Genomic DNA, 13,403 nt, shown 5'->3' with positions numbered 1-13,403 from the left:
GGGGGGTGTACCAGTTTCTGGGGCTTGAACTCAGGAACTGGGCTGTTTCCCTGAGCACTTTTGCTTAAGTCTCTTCCCTTCAGGCTTTTTGATAGCTAATTGGAGATAGGGAGTTCAAGGATTTTCTTGCCCAATCTGGCTTTAAACCCTAATCCTCAGATTTTAGCCCTCCTGAGGTGCTAGTAACTAGCACTTGGCTAAAATGCATTTAGAGTAGGAAAGAAGAAATTGATCCTAATTTAGATGATCCTAATTTATGATTGTTTTATTTAATTTAACTTATTTACTTTTTGGTGCTGGTCCTTGGGCTTGACCTCAAGGCCTGGCTCTGTTCCTGAGCTTTTTTTTTTTTTGGTCTGGTTGTGGGGCCTGAACTCTGGGCCTGGGCGCTGTCCCTCAGCTCTTCAGCTCAAGGCTAGTGCTCTACCACTTGAGCCACAGCGCCACTTCCAGCTTTATTCTTCTTGCTTATGTGGTGCTGAGGAATCGAACCCAGGGCCTCAGGCATGCAAGGCAAGCGCTCTACCACTGAGCCACCTTCCCAGCCCCCCCCACCCCCTTTTTTTTTTTGTTGAAGTGTTCCTGAGCTTTTGTGCTCAAGACTAGCATTTTACTATTTTTACCTCATGGACTTTTCTGCCTGGGCTGGCTTTGAATCACAGTCTTCAGATGTCAGGCTCTTGACTAGCTAGAATTACTGGGGTTGTGACCCTGGCAGCCAGCTTGATATGTTTGTCTTTATAGAATGTTATATGGAATTTCCAAGAAAGAAAACTTCTAGGACTTTTAAGTTGAGTTTGACAAGCTTACAGGACATAGAAATAATAGATAAGAATTAATTGTTTTTTTTTTTTTTTTTTTGGTTGGTTGTTGGACCTGAACTCTGGGCCTGGGTGCTGTCTCTCAGCTCTTCAGCTCAAGGCTAGTGCTCTACCACTTGAGCCGCTGTGCCACTTCCACCTTTTTCTGTTTATGTGGTGCTGAGGAATTGAACCCAGGAATGCATGTGTGCAAGGCAAGCATTCTACCACTAAGCCACCTTCCCAGCCCTTAATTGTATTTCTTATGTGATATGAAGCAAGAATAAAACTACCATTTAGATAAGACTCAACAACGAAATCTTTGATACAGATCTGACAAAATGTACATGGAATGTATGTTGAAAACGATAGAATATTGTTGAGAGAGAAACAATCAGAAGTCTTAGGTCTATTAATTGTAGATATACTAACTTGTTCTTGACTCTGAAGACTCCATATTAAGATGTAATTATTCTTTACATCAATTCATTCTACAAAAAATCCGGTAACTTTTTTGTAGATAATGAACAATAATCTGCTTAAAAATTATTATTCAAGCTGAGCGCCCATGGCTCACGCCTGTAATCCTAGCTACTCAGGAGGCTGAGATCTGAGGATTGAGGTTCAAAGCCAGCCCGGGCAAGAAAGTCTGTGAAACTCTTCTTTTTTTTTTTGGGTCCGGTCGTGGGGCCTGAACTCTGGGCCTGGGCGCTGTCCCTCAGCTCTTCAGCTCAAGGCTAGTGCTCTACCACTTGAGCCACAGCACCATTTCCAGCTTTTTTCTTTTTGCTTATATGGTGCTGAGGAATCGAACCCAGGGCCTCATGCACGCAAGGCAAGCAAGCGCTCTACCACTGAGCCATCTTCCCAGCCTGTAAAGTCTGTGAAACTCTTAACTCCAATAAACCACCAGAAAACCAGAAGTGGTGCTGTAGCTCAAGTGGTAGAGGGCTCGCCTTGAGCTGAAGAGCTGAGGGACAGTGCTCAGGCCCAGAGTTCAAGCCCCACAACCAACAACGAAAACAATATATTATTTAGTAGTTGTACAAAGGAGTTAGAATTCCACAAGCCAGATTCAAGCTAGATTATGCTTCTTGGTTGGTGTCACCTCTCTCTTTTCACCAATTTTCCTCCTCCCATCCCTACCCTCAAGGTATGTAGTTCATGCTTTTCATAATGTACATTGACTATAATGACTACATTTACTCATCCTTTCTCCTTTTCTTGCTCTGCCAGAACATATTTCTATTTCCTGGTATTCATTTTGATGAATAGTGCATTTGTTGTTTAGAGGAGTTAAGCTGTCGTGTGTTGTGTCTGTGGTCTTGTCTGTCTACCCTCCCCCATGTTCCCCCCTCCCCCCATCCTGAGGGTTGAACTGAAGGCCTGAGTTTTTCTGCTCAAGGCTTTTTTTTGGGGGTACTTAGTTGGAGATAAGAATCTCATGGACTTTCTTACTTAGCCCAGGTTGGCTTCAAACTGTAGTTTTTCAGATCTCAGTCCTGAGTAGCTAGGATTACTGGCATGAGCCACTGGCACCCAGCAATAAACTTTTTTTTGCCAGTCCTGGGGCTTGAACTCAGGGCCTGGACACTGTCCCTGAGCTTTGCTCAAAGCTAGCACTCTACCACTTGAGCCACAGTGTCACTTTTGGCTTTTTTTTTCTATTTATGTGGTAATGCTAGGCAAGTACTTTACCACTAAGCCAGATTCCCAGCCCTAAACTGCTTTTTAAAAAGGAGAGTGGGAGGCGAGGTTCATTCAGCTTCAAAGGGTAGAGCTCTTACCTAGGCAGCCTGAAATTCTTGAGTTCAACCCCAAAAGTACCTGGGCACTGTCTTGTAATTTTATGTTTATTTCCTTATATATAATATGATATTCAGGAACTCATAAGTTAGACCAGCCCTCAACCACTGACCTATATCCCTAGCCCTAAGTTGCTAGTGTGTTCCCTCCCCTCCTCTCCTCTCCCCTCCCCCCTTCCTCCCTTAGCTTCCTCCCTCCCCCTTCCTTCTTCCCCCTTCCCCCTCTTTCTTTTTCTTTTCTTTCTTTTTTTTGGATTTTGAGGCTTGAACTAAGGGCCTAGGTGCAGTCCCTGAGGTATTTTTTTGCTCAAGGTCTGTGGTATACCACTGTGAGCGACAGCACCACTTCCCATTTTTGAGTGGTTAATTCGAGATAAGTGTCTCTAGGAGACTTTTTGTTGTTGTTGTTGTTGTCCTGGCTGTCTTGGAATTGTAATCTTCAGATTTCAGCCTCCTGAGTAGCTAGGATTACAGGTGTGAGCCACTGGCATCTGCCTCAAGGCCTGTGTTCTACCACTTGAGCCACAGCTCCACTTTTGGCTTTTTGATGGTTAATTGGAGGTAAGAGTCTGATGGACTTTCTTGCCCTGGCTGGCTTTGAACTGTGATCCTCAGTTCTCAGTCTCCTAAATCGCTAGGTGATGGAAGTCAACCACTGGCACCTAGCTTGTACTTTTAGTTTTAGAGTATATTCCTACTTAAAATTAAAAAAAAAGGTTTAGCTGAGTATGGTATCTCACACTTGTAATCTCAGCTGTGTGGTGCTGGATGTTGGTGTATCACATATGAATAAGGGACACTTAACTCAAAAGGAACTTGGCAAGGCAAAGTTTACTTCTGCAGAAGGGTTCCCCATCAGCCAAAAATCTAGTGAGCATGCACAGAACAGGCAGGTTGCTTTTTATCCTGAACTTTGCAGTCCCTGCCCCTCTGTTCTGATTGGTTAAGTTCAGGTTCACAATCTGCAAAAGAACATGGCTTAATTAACAGGATGAAACTAAAATTCAGGGAGGTTCTAATAGGATGTCTAAATAAAATACAACAGGAGAAGGATGCACAGTATCCCTGTGTGTGTTGGTACCAGAGCCTGAATTCAGAGCTTCAAACTCTGGTCTGGCATTCTACCACTTGAGTCATACCTCTAGCTTGGCTTTATGCTGGCTAATTGGAATTGGAGTCTCGAAGACTTTTCTCCCAGATTGGTTTTGAACCTAATCTTCCAAGTCTTAGTCCTGAGTAGCTGGGATTATAGGTATGAACCATTGGCTCCCTAAATATCTTGATTGCATAGAGAGACTATGTAGAGTCCTATAGTGTTCCATAGTGTGTAAATTTACTGCTGTATACTGTAGTGTGTAAAAACATTACGATAGGGCTGGGAAGGTGGCTCAGTGGTAGAGTGCTGGCCTTGCATGCATGAGGCCCTGGGTTTGATTCCTCAGTACCACATAAGCAAAAAGAAAAAAGCCGGAAGTGGCACTGTGGCTCAAGTGGTAGAGGGCTAGCCTTGAGCTGAAGAGCTGAGGGACAGTGTCCAGGCCCAGAGTTCAGGCCTCACGACCGACAAAAATATGAAAACCACTATGATAGTCACATAGTATATTGTCACATCAGAGTACATTTCTTTTTTTTTTTTTTTTTTTTTTGGGTCCGGTCGTGGGGCCTGAACTCTGGGCCTGGGCGCTGTCCCTCAGCTCTTCAGCTCAAGGCTAGTGCTCTACCACTTGAGCCACAGCGCCACTTCCGGCCTTTTTCTTTTTGCTTATGTGGTGCTGAGGAATCGAACCCAGGGCCTCAGGCATGCAAGGCAAGAGCTCTACCACTAAGCCACCTTCCCAGGCCCCAGAGTACATTCCTTTTTTGTTTTTTTTTTTTGGGGGGGGGGGGGTCCAGTCGTGGGCCTGAACTCCGGCCCTGGGCACTGTCCCTCAGCTCTTCAGCTCAAGGCTAGTGCTCTACCACTTGAGCCACAGCGCCACTTCCGACTTTTTTTTTCTACTTATGTGGTGCTGAGGAATTGAACCCAGGGCCTCATGCATGCCAGGCAAGCGCTCTACCACTGAGCCACCTTCCCAGCCCACAGAGTACATTTCTTACACTTAATGCCCTCTTGTTAAGTAAGCAGTGTGTGTCTGTAATAGGAATTTACCTCTCACTGTCCAGTCCAGGGAAGTCTGTAGAGCTCATGAAGACCACAGTCTCTACTTTTAAGGTAACACTTAGTGCTGCATCCTCTGGAGGAGATGAATTCTGTATCTTCATCTGGGGCGATTAGACTTGGACAGATCCACTCTGTTAGCCCTTTCATTTACTTTTTTTTTTTTTTTGGGTCTGTTTGTGGGGCCTGAACTCTGGGCCTGGGCACTGTTCCTCAGCTCTTCAGCTCAAGGCTAGCACTCTACCACTTGAGCCACAGCGCCATTTCCGGCTTTTTTCTTTTTTGCTTATGTGGTGCTGAGGGATTGAACCCAGGGCCTCATGCTTGCAAGGCAAGCACTGTACCACTGAGCCACTTTCCCAGCCCTATTTATTTTTTTATTTTAACCCCCTTTTTTTTGGGGTCTGTTTGTGGGGCCTGAACTCTGGGCCTGGGCACTGTCCCTCAGCTCTTCAGCTCAAGGCTAGCACGCTACTATTTGAGTCATAGTGCCACGTCTGGCTTTTTCTGCTTATGTGGTATTGTGGAATTGAACCTAGGACCTCATGCATGCAAGGCAAGCATTCTACCACTGAGCTACTTTTCCAGCCCTATTTTTAACCTTTTTGTTGATACGGGTTTTTTGTTTTTTTTTTTTATTGTAAAGCTACTATACAGAGGGTTACAGTTACATGAGTGAGGTTATGAGTACACTTCTTCTTGAACATTGTTACCCCCTCCATTGTTTTCCCCCTACCATCCCCTCTGGTACGGGGTTTTAAAGTAAAAGACCTTGGTGCTTGTTAGGCAGGCATTCTACTATTTCAGCCACAACCCCAGCCCTTAATTTTTTTTTTTTTTTAAATTTGGTTCTTGCCCTGGGGCTTGAACTTAGAGCCTTGGCTCTGTCCATGAGTTTCTTTTGCTCAAGGCTAGCACTCTACAGTTTAAACCACAGCTCTACTTCTGGCTTTTTTTTTTTTTTTTTTGGTGTGTGTGTAATTTTTGAGACAAGCGTCTTATAGACATTCCTGCCCTGGCTGGATTTGAACTGTGATCCTCAGATCTCAGCCTTCTAAGTAGCTAGGATTATGGGCATGAGTTGCCAGCGCCCAGCTTTAATTTTTATTCTTTGAGACAGTGTTTTACTATGTAATCCAGGTTGACTTTTAACTTTGGAGTGCTAGGATTACAGAGGTGTGCTAGCACATCTGATTGTTTTAAATCTTACAGTTAAGTTTAATGTATATGCAAATATGTAGAGTACGTGTTATTTATTCAAGTATATATATATATATATATATATATATATATAAAAATGAAAATATGCTCTATTACCCAGGCTAATCTCCAGTTCTTGGACTCAGGTGACACATGCCTCTCATCTTAGGTTGAGATTGAGAGGATAGTGGTTTCTTCCAAGCCATCCCAGGTAATTACGTCCATTGTACTTTGCACCAGTGGAAGAAACTTGGCGTAGTGACACATACTTTTTATTCCAGTTATTACAGCCTAGGTGCATGCTGGGCAGGAAGGAAACTCTTATCTCCAAAATAACTACCACACAAAAAGGGATAGCTTGCTAGAGTGACAGCCTAACAAGCAGGAAGCCCCTGAGTTCAAACCCAGCACTCTAAAGAAAAAAAGTTGTTGACTTTTTAGAAGGCTATTAAATCTTGAGAGCAGAGCCTTATTAGGATTTAAGGATTTACCAAATAAACGAAAGATCTGAACAGGCAGATTAACACAGCTGATATACAATGAGCACGTGGAAAGATGTGCCACATCATATATTTGCATAGTGTGGAACTGTAAAATGAAAATGAGACATCACTACACAGCTGTAACAGTGACTAACATAGAAAGCACTGGCCATACCAAAAGTTGTTAATGTTCCTGTTGTCAAACAACAGGAACTGTCATTCATTGCTGGTGGAATGTGATATGATACAGCCATTTTGAAAGACAATTTGACAGTTTCTTACAAGACTTAAGAATACTCTGGCATTATTGTTGGAATAGCAGTTTTGCTTGTTGCTTCTACTTAAAAGTTTGCACATGTATGTCTTATTCAAAGCATACTTGCCAAAACTGAAACAATGTGCTTCAGTAGGTAAATAAACTGTGGCACATCCGTATGATGGCAAAAGGCCCTTAAAAGGAAGTGAGCTGTCATTTAAAGACCTGGAGAAACGTTTTTGTTTTTTTTTTGAAGTGTTTTTTTTTTTCCCCTTTGGTACTAGTCCTGGGTCTTAAACTCAGGACCTGGGCACCATCCCAGAGCATTTTTACTCAAAGCTAGTGCCCTGCTGTTTGAGCCATAGCTCTACTTCTGGCCTTTTGGTGGTTAATTGGAGATAAGAGTCTCATGGACTTTCCTGCCTGGGCTGGCTTTGAACCATGATTCTCAGATCTGAGCTTCCTGAATAGGTAGAATTACAGATTTGAGCCACTGGCACCTGACCCTTTTCTACAACTGTTTTTATAGATAATAAGGAACATGATAAAAATGCTAAAAACAAAGCCTATTACATAACATGTACAAAGCAACATGCATCTGGCAATTTTAATGTATCACTTAATGTTTCAGTAACTTTATAGCTAAGTATACAGTTGGAAATTGCTATGAAGTCGTACAGGTAAAACTGTGTCTTAAATGCTGTGCAAGAGGAAAACCAACTACATTTGAAGGTTAATAAAAATTGAGCTTTTAGTTGGTCTCTAGTGACTCATCCCTGTAATCCTAGCTACTCAGGAGGCTTAAATGTGAGGATCTTGGTTTGAAGCCAGCTCAGGCAGGAAAGTCCATGAGACTATTATCTCCAATTAAGCACCAGAAAACTGAAAGTGGCATTGTGGCTTGAAGTGGTAGAGTACCAGCCTTGAGCAAAAGAGCTCAGGGTCAGTGCCTAGGCTCTGAGTTAAAGTTCCTTGATAGATTAAAAAAAAAAAATAGAACTTTATCATGACAAATTCAGTCATCAGTTTATGATAGTTTTATATTATCTGTCTATCTATAGTCATATAGATAGTTTATATACACGATAACACACACATATGATCTTTCCATGTAGCATATGCTGGTGTGATCTTCCCAAGTACTAGGATAACAGGCCTGCCTTCCAGCTCTAGGCTTATAACAATCTTTTTTTTTTTTTTGCAAGTCCTGGGGCTTGAACTCAAGGCCTGGGCACTGTCCCTGAGCTTCTTTTGCTCAGGGCTCTACCACTTGAGCCACAGAGTCACTTCTGGCTTTTTCTGTTTATGTGGCACTGAGCAATCAAACCCAGGTCTTCATGTATGCTAAGCAAGTACTCTACCACTATAAGCCATATTCCCAGCCCCATAATAACAATTTTTAAATGCTTTTTTTGGGGAAAGTTTTAGGAAAGATTTATTTTAGTATATAATAGTTAAAGTAGGGAGAGAGAGAGGAGAGAAATAGTTCCTGCTCCCTTCCCTGTACATGACGTGTGAATTAAAGACTCAAAATGATTTATTGACTATTTTACATATGTTGTCTCAGCAGGCCCTTGCTTGCATACTTGTTAGGCAAGCACACTATCAAATGAGCCCTACTCCCTTTTTAGCCTTGTGAATGGTAAGCAGATATCATACCACTGATCTAGACTTTCAGTTTACGTTAGTTATTTTTTATTAGCATATATTATTTGTATAATGAGCTTTTCATTGTGTATTTCCATACATGCATCCAATGAATCCTGGTCAAACTTACCCCTTAATCACTTTTCCTTGACCTGTGTTTCCTCACTCCATGGTGTGGGCCTTGAACTTGAACCTCATGTTCTCACTCTGATTTTTTGTTGTTGTTGTTGTTCATTGATGGCTTTCCTTCACTTGAGCCATACCTCCAGTCCAACATTTTTGCTGGTTAATTGGAGATATAATGTCTTGGACATTAATGCCTGCTGGTGAACTTTCGATCTCTTGTCTGAACCGTTTGAGTAGAGTAACTAGAATTTCAAACATGAAGTGTACCTTACACAGCTTAATACTATAAGTAAAATTTTATGTATTTTCTGTTGGCCATGGGGCTTGAACTCAGTGCCTGGCTGCTGGTCCTGAGTTCCTTTTCTGGTGTTCTACCACGTGGAGCCACTGCTGGTTCCAGTTTTCTGGTGGTTAATTGGAAAGAAGCGTCTCATGGACTTTACTGCCTGGGCTGAGTTTGAATTGTGATTCTCAGATCTTAGCCTCCTAAATAGATACATTACAAACATGAGCCACCACTGCCTGACTTGTGAGCTTTTATTGATAATTCTAGATTCATGTGCATTTGTAAAAAGCGATACAGAAATTCGGAATATCCATTTTCTCCCAATGGTAACACACTTGCAAGACTGTTACAACTTAGGGCTAGGGATATAGATCAGTGGTTGAGGGCTGGCCTGAATATCAGGAAACAAACATAAAATTACAAGAAAAGTGTTGAGAGTATAATGATCAAAAGATGAGATTTGCTTTCATTTTACTTGTATTCATTTTGTGTGTGTATGTATATGTGTTATGGTATGCTACAGTTTTATTATATGTATTACGTATTATGATATTATTGTTATATGCTTGTTTATCTACTACCACAGTCAGGCAGCAGTTCATTTCTGCAAGAGATCCCCATTTTATAACTACATATACCTACAACCGCCTCTCCCACCACTAGTCTTTTCCATGCCTATCATTTTTATTTATTTATTTATTTTTGTTGGTCATGGGGCTTGAACTCTGGGCCAGGGCACTGTCCCTCAGCTCTTCAGCTCAAGGTGAGTGCTCTACCACTTGAGCCACAGCACCACTTCCTCATTTTGTTTTTTTGTTTTTTTCAGGTCGTGGGCCTGAACTCAGGGCCTGGGTGCTGCCCCTCAGCTCTTCAGCTCAAGGCTAGCCCTCTACCACTTGAGCCACAACGCCACTTCCAGCCTTTTCTGCTTATGTGGTGCTGAGGACTCGAACCCAGGGCCTCATGCATGCAAGGCAAGCACTCTACCACGGAGCCATCTTCCAAGCCCCTCCATGCCTGTCATTTTGTTAAGTCAAAATGCTTACAAGAGGCTCATCTATCTACTATGCTAGTCAAGATACAGAATCATGAAAACATGTAAAGACTGCCTATTTTAGCCTTTCTTGTTTATCCCTTTTGGTTTCTGTAAATTGTGATGATTTGTCTGGGAGTCATTTTTATTAATGTTAGGACAATAAAGAGAAAGACTGTTTGCTACTGATCCAGTCTTCTAGCCATGTAAATCCTTTCAAAGTTTAGTGATAGATTTTATATTGGATCTCTGAGGGAAAATTCTTTTTTTTCCCAGCCCCTCTGAGGGAAAATTCTTTAAAACATTTTTTTATTTTTTGATCCAAGACTGAGGTCAGAGGCTGGGAAGGCGGCGCAGTGGTATAGTGCTTGCCTTGCATGCATGAGGCCCTGGGTTCTATTCCTTAGCACCTCATAAGCAGAAAAAACTGGAAGTGGCGCTGTGGCTCAAGTGGTAGAGCGCTAGTCTTGAGCTGAAGAGCTGAGGGACAGCCTAGGCCCAGAGTTCAGGCCCCACAACCGACAAAAACAAATTAATAAGCTGGAGCTTCGTGCTGGTGGCTCATACCTGAAATCCTCCTAGCTATTCAGGAGTCTGAGATCTGAGGATCATGGTTCAAAGCCAGCCCAGGCAAGAAAGTCCATGAAACTCTGCCAGTAAACCACCAGAAAACTGGAAGTGGTGCTGTGGCTCAAGCTGTAGAGTGCTTGCCTTGAGCTGAAGAGCTCAGGGGCAGTGCCCTGGCCCAAAGTTCAAGCCCCACAACTGACAAAAAACATACCAAAAAACCAGTAGCTGTATATGGAAAGTATAAATAGGATTGCTGTTTAAGGCCAGCTCGGACTAAAGTGAGACTCTTTGAACAGTAACTAGAGTAGGGGCTTGAGGTGTGGCTCAATCATAGAGTGCCTGCCTAGCATACATGAAGTCCTGAATTTAAACCTAGTACTGTTCCTGCTTCCTGCCAGAAAGAAGTTCTTTCTAATGTACACTTTAGTATTTTTTTTTTTTTTGGTCAGCTGTGGGGCTTGAACTCTGGGCTTGGGCCCTGTCCCTCAGCTCTTCAGTTCAAGGTTAGCACTCTACCACTTGAGCCACAGCGCCCCAGGGTCTCATGCATGCAAGGCAAGCATTCTACCACTGAGTCACCTTCCCAGCCCTGGGTCTTAACATATTTGCCCCAAGGAGGTCTTACACCATGATCCTTCATGGCCTCTCATATAGCTGGGATCACAGGCACCTACCAATACTGCTTGCTCAGCTTATTCACATGGAGACTAGACAACATTTGTGTTCCAGCTGGCCTCAAACCAAGATTTTTCTGGTGTCTTCTTCCTGTGTTTTTGGTATTACAAGAGTGAACCATCTTGTCTGGCTTGGGTTTTGATGACAGTACCTCAGATCTATAAACTTCTGAATCTTGTTTGAAGCCATTTCACTTAGTTGTATGAAGAGTTTAGTGAATTGATTTTGGTTTAATTTGTGGAATTAGTTGAGCTTTAGGTAGGCCACTTTCTTTTTTTTTTTTTTTTTTTTGTCGGTCGTGGGGCTTGAACTCTGGGCCTGGGCGCTGTCCCTCAGCTCTTCAGCTCAAGGCGAGCGCTCTACCACTTGAGCTACAGCGCCACTTCCGGTTTTCTGGTGGTTTATTGGAGATAAGAGTCTCACGGTCTCTCCTGCCCGGGCTGGCTTTGAACCGCGATCCTCAGATCTCAGCCTCCTGAGTAGCTAGGATTACAGGCGTGAGCCACCAGCGCCCGGCTAGGTAGGCCACTTTCTATAAGAAAGATACCCTTGTGTTCTAGTTGGAGATACAGTATGGTAAAATATTTCTGTATTATAATGTGAGATACCTGGTTGAGGAATAGATTATTTTGGATTATTATTATTTGTGTTATTATTATTTGAACTCAGGGCCTCTCATTTTTTGCATAGCTTTTTGGCCTAAGACTTGTGCTCTACAATTGAGTCACAACTGCACTTCAGGCTTTTTTTTATGGAAAATTGGAGATAAGTAAGAGTCAAAAAAGTCAGAAGACTGTTTTGCCTTGGCTGGCTATAAATAGCAGTCCTGAGACTTGAGTCTCACAAGTTGCTAGATTACAGGCATGAGCCACTGGTGCCCAACTTTTGGATTGTGTTGGGTGGGAAAAAGTTATGCTGTCCATTATACTTTCAGTGAATGAGAAAGAACTGTTCTTTGTTTCCTTCAAATGTTTTTTTCTAATCACTTTAAGCTCCTGCTTTTCAGGATTTTGTGTGTGTGTGTGTGGTGTGGTGTGTGTGGTGTGTATAGTGAGGGGTTGCACTTGTCTTTGTGCTCTCAACCCATTTACTACTGGATTCATACCTGCAGTCTAGCATTTCTGCCCATGCTGGCTTTGAACCTTGACCTCTAATTTTCACCTTCTCAAGTAACTAGGATTACAAGTGTGAGCTACTAGTCAGCACTCAGATGATTAGTTCTAGACATAAATGCATTTCTCATTCTAGATCCCTTTGTCACAGGGTTTTCAACTATTTGGTAAGTCTTAAGTGTGTGGCTACTAATATCTGCTTAGTTATTTTGGTGTTGCTTACTTGTAATACCATTACAAAATCTGTGTCTGATTTCCAATTTGGTTATTTATTGTTGCATTAATTTAAAGATTTTTTTTTTTAGTTTTTATATATAATTACTATAGTTGTAGGTATAGTTTTTGTGAATAAGTTACTTTGTAGCACAATTGTAAAATGTGAAATTTGTCGTAACTTTTTTCTTCAAGATAAGCATTTATATTTTTCCCTATCTGCTTTTGTCTTCAACTATAGTTGTGGTTGCATCACATGACTAAGATTATAAATGAAGATACTATGTGAGCAGTTGGGACAAGAAACAGAATTACAGTAAGCTCATCTTGTAGATTTACTACATGCTTTTTCTATGGTGGGTGTGTGGGTGTGTGGGTGTGTGCACAAGCACACAGGCACTGGGACTTTTACTTGGCCTGGGTTCTGTCTTTTTTAGCTTTTGCACTCAAGGTTAGTGTTCTACCATTGAGCCACAGCTCCCCTTCCAGTTTTTGTTGGTTAAGTTATAGATAAGAGACTTCCTTGGACTTCCTGGCTTGGTCTGACTTTGAGCCATGATCCTCGCAGTAGCTGGGATCACAGTCATGCACCACTGATGCTGGGCTACATGGAGTTCTGACCAAGCGCAGTCAAAACAATTTTTAAAAAGCAAGACTTTAAAACAAATAAAAAACTTTTGCACCTGTATTAGGCAGTTCTGTTAGTGTGGAGAAGCTCTTAGTCCTGTTATTTTCAGTTGTGTTTAAATAGTTGTATGACTTGGTGAGTTTTTTTCTTCCTTTAATTTCTCGAAACTGTATCTTACAAAAACACAATAGAAGTAAGTGCACTTAATTCACACGACAAAGTAGATGTAGCAGAGTTGACTGGCTTGTCTTACTTTGGTAAATAATTGAAAACTTGAATGTTTAGTATGTGTATTTGGGAGTCTTTCTATTTGCAAAAATATAGAGATGGGGACCAGACACCATGGAATCTGAAAACTAAATGCTGGGTCTAATTTTATATTAGAGTAATGTACTATATCTGATGTAGTATA

General features: G+C 42.0%; 1 protein-coding gene across 4 annotated transcripts in view; it reads left to right on the top strand.

The window, feature by feature from the left end:
- Wdr33 (WD repeat domain 33) overlaps window positions 1-13,403 on the top strand; it is a 111,335-nt gene that overhangs the window by 15,687 nt on the left and 82,245 nt on the right. For 3 of the 4 annotated variants that reach the window (XM_042685097.1, XM_042685102.1, XM_042685101.1), the window contains exon 2: window positions 12,605-12,679. The exons of the other annotated variant lie outside the window; for it this stretch is intronic. The gene's annotated coding sequence lies outside the window, so the exon portion shown is untranslated. The remainder of the gene's footprint in view (window positions 1-12,604; window positions 12,680-13,403) is intronic. 4 annotated transcript variants of the gene reach the window in all.

Source organism: Dipodomys spectabilis, unplaced genomic scaffold (genome assembly GCF_019054845.1).
Source record: "Dipodomys spectabilis isolate Male_0828 unplaced genomic scaffold, ASM1905484v1 ptg000094l, whole genome shotgun sequence".
Taxonomy (NCBI): Eukaryota; Metazoa; Chordata; class Mammalia; order Rodentia; family Heteromyidae; genus Dipodomys; species Dipodomys spectabilis.
Note: the sequence above shows the minus strand (reverse complement) of the source record. Positions and strands in the feature narration are given on the sequence as shown.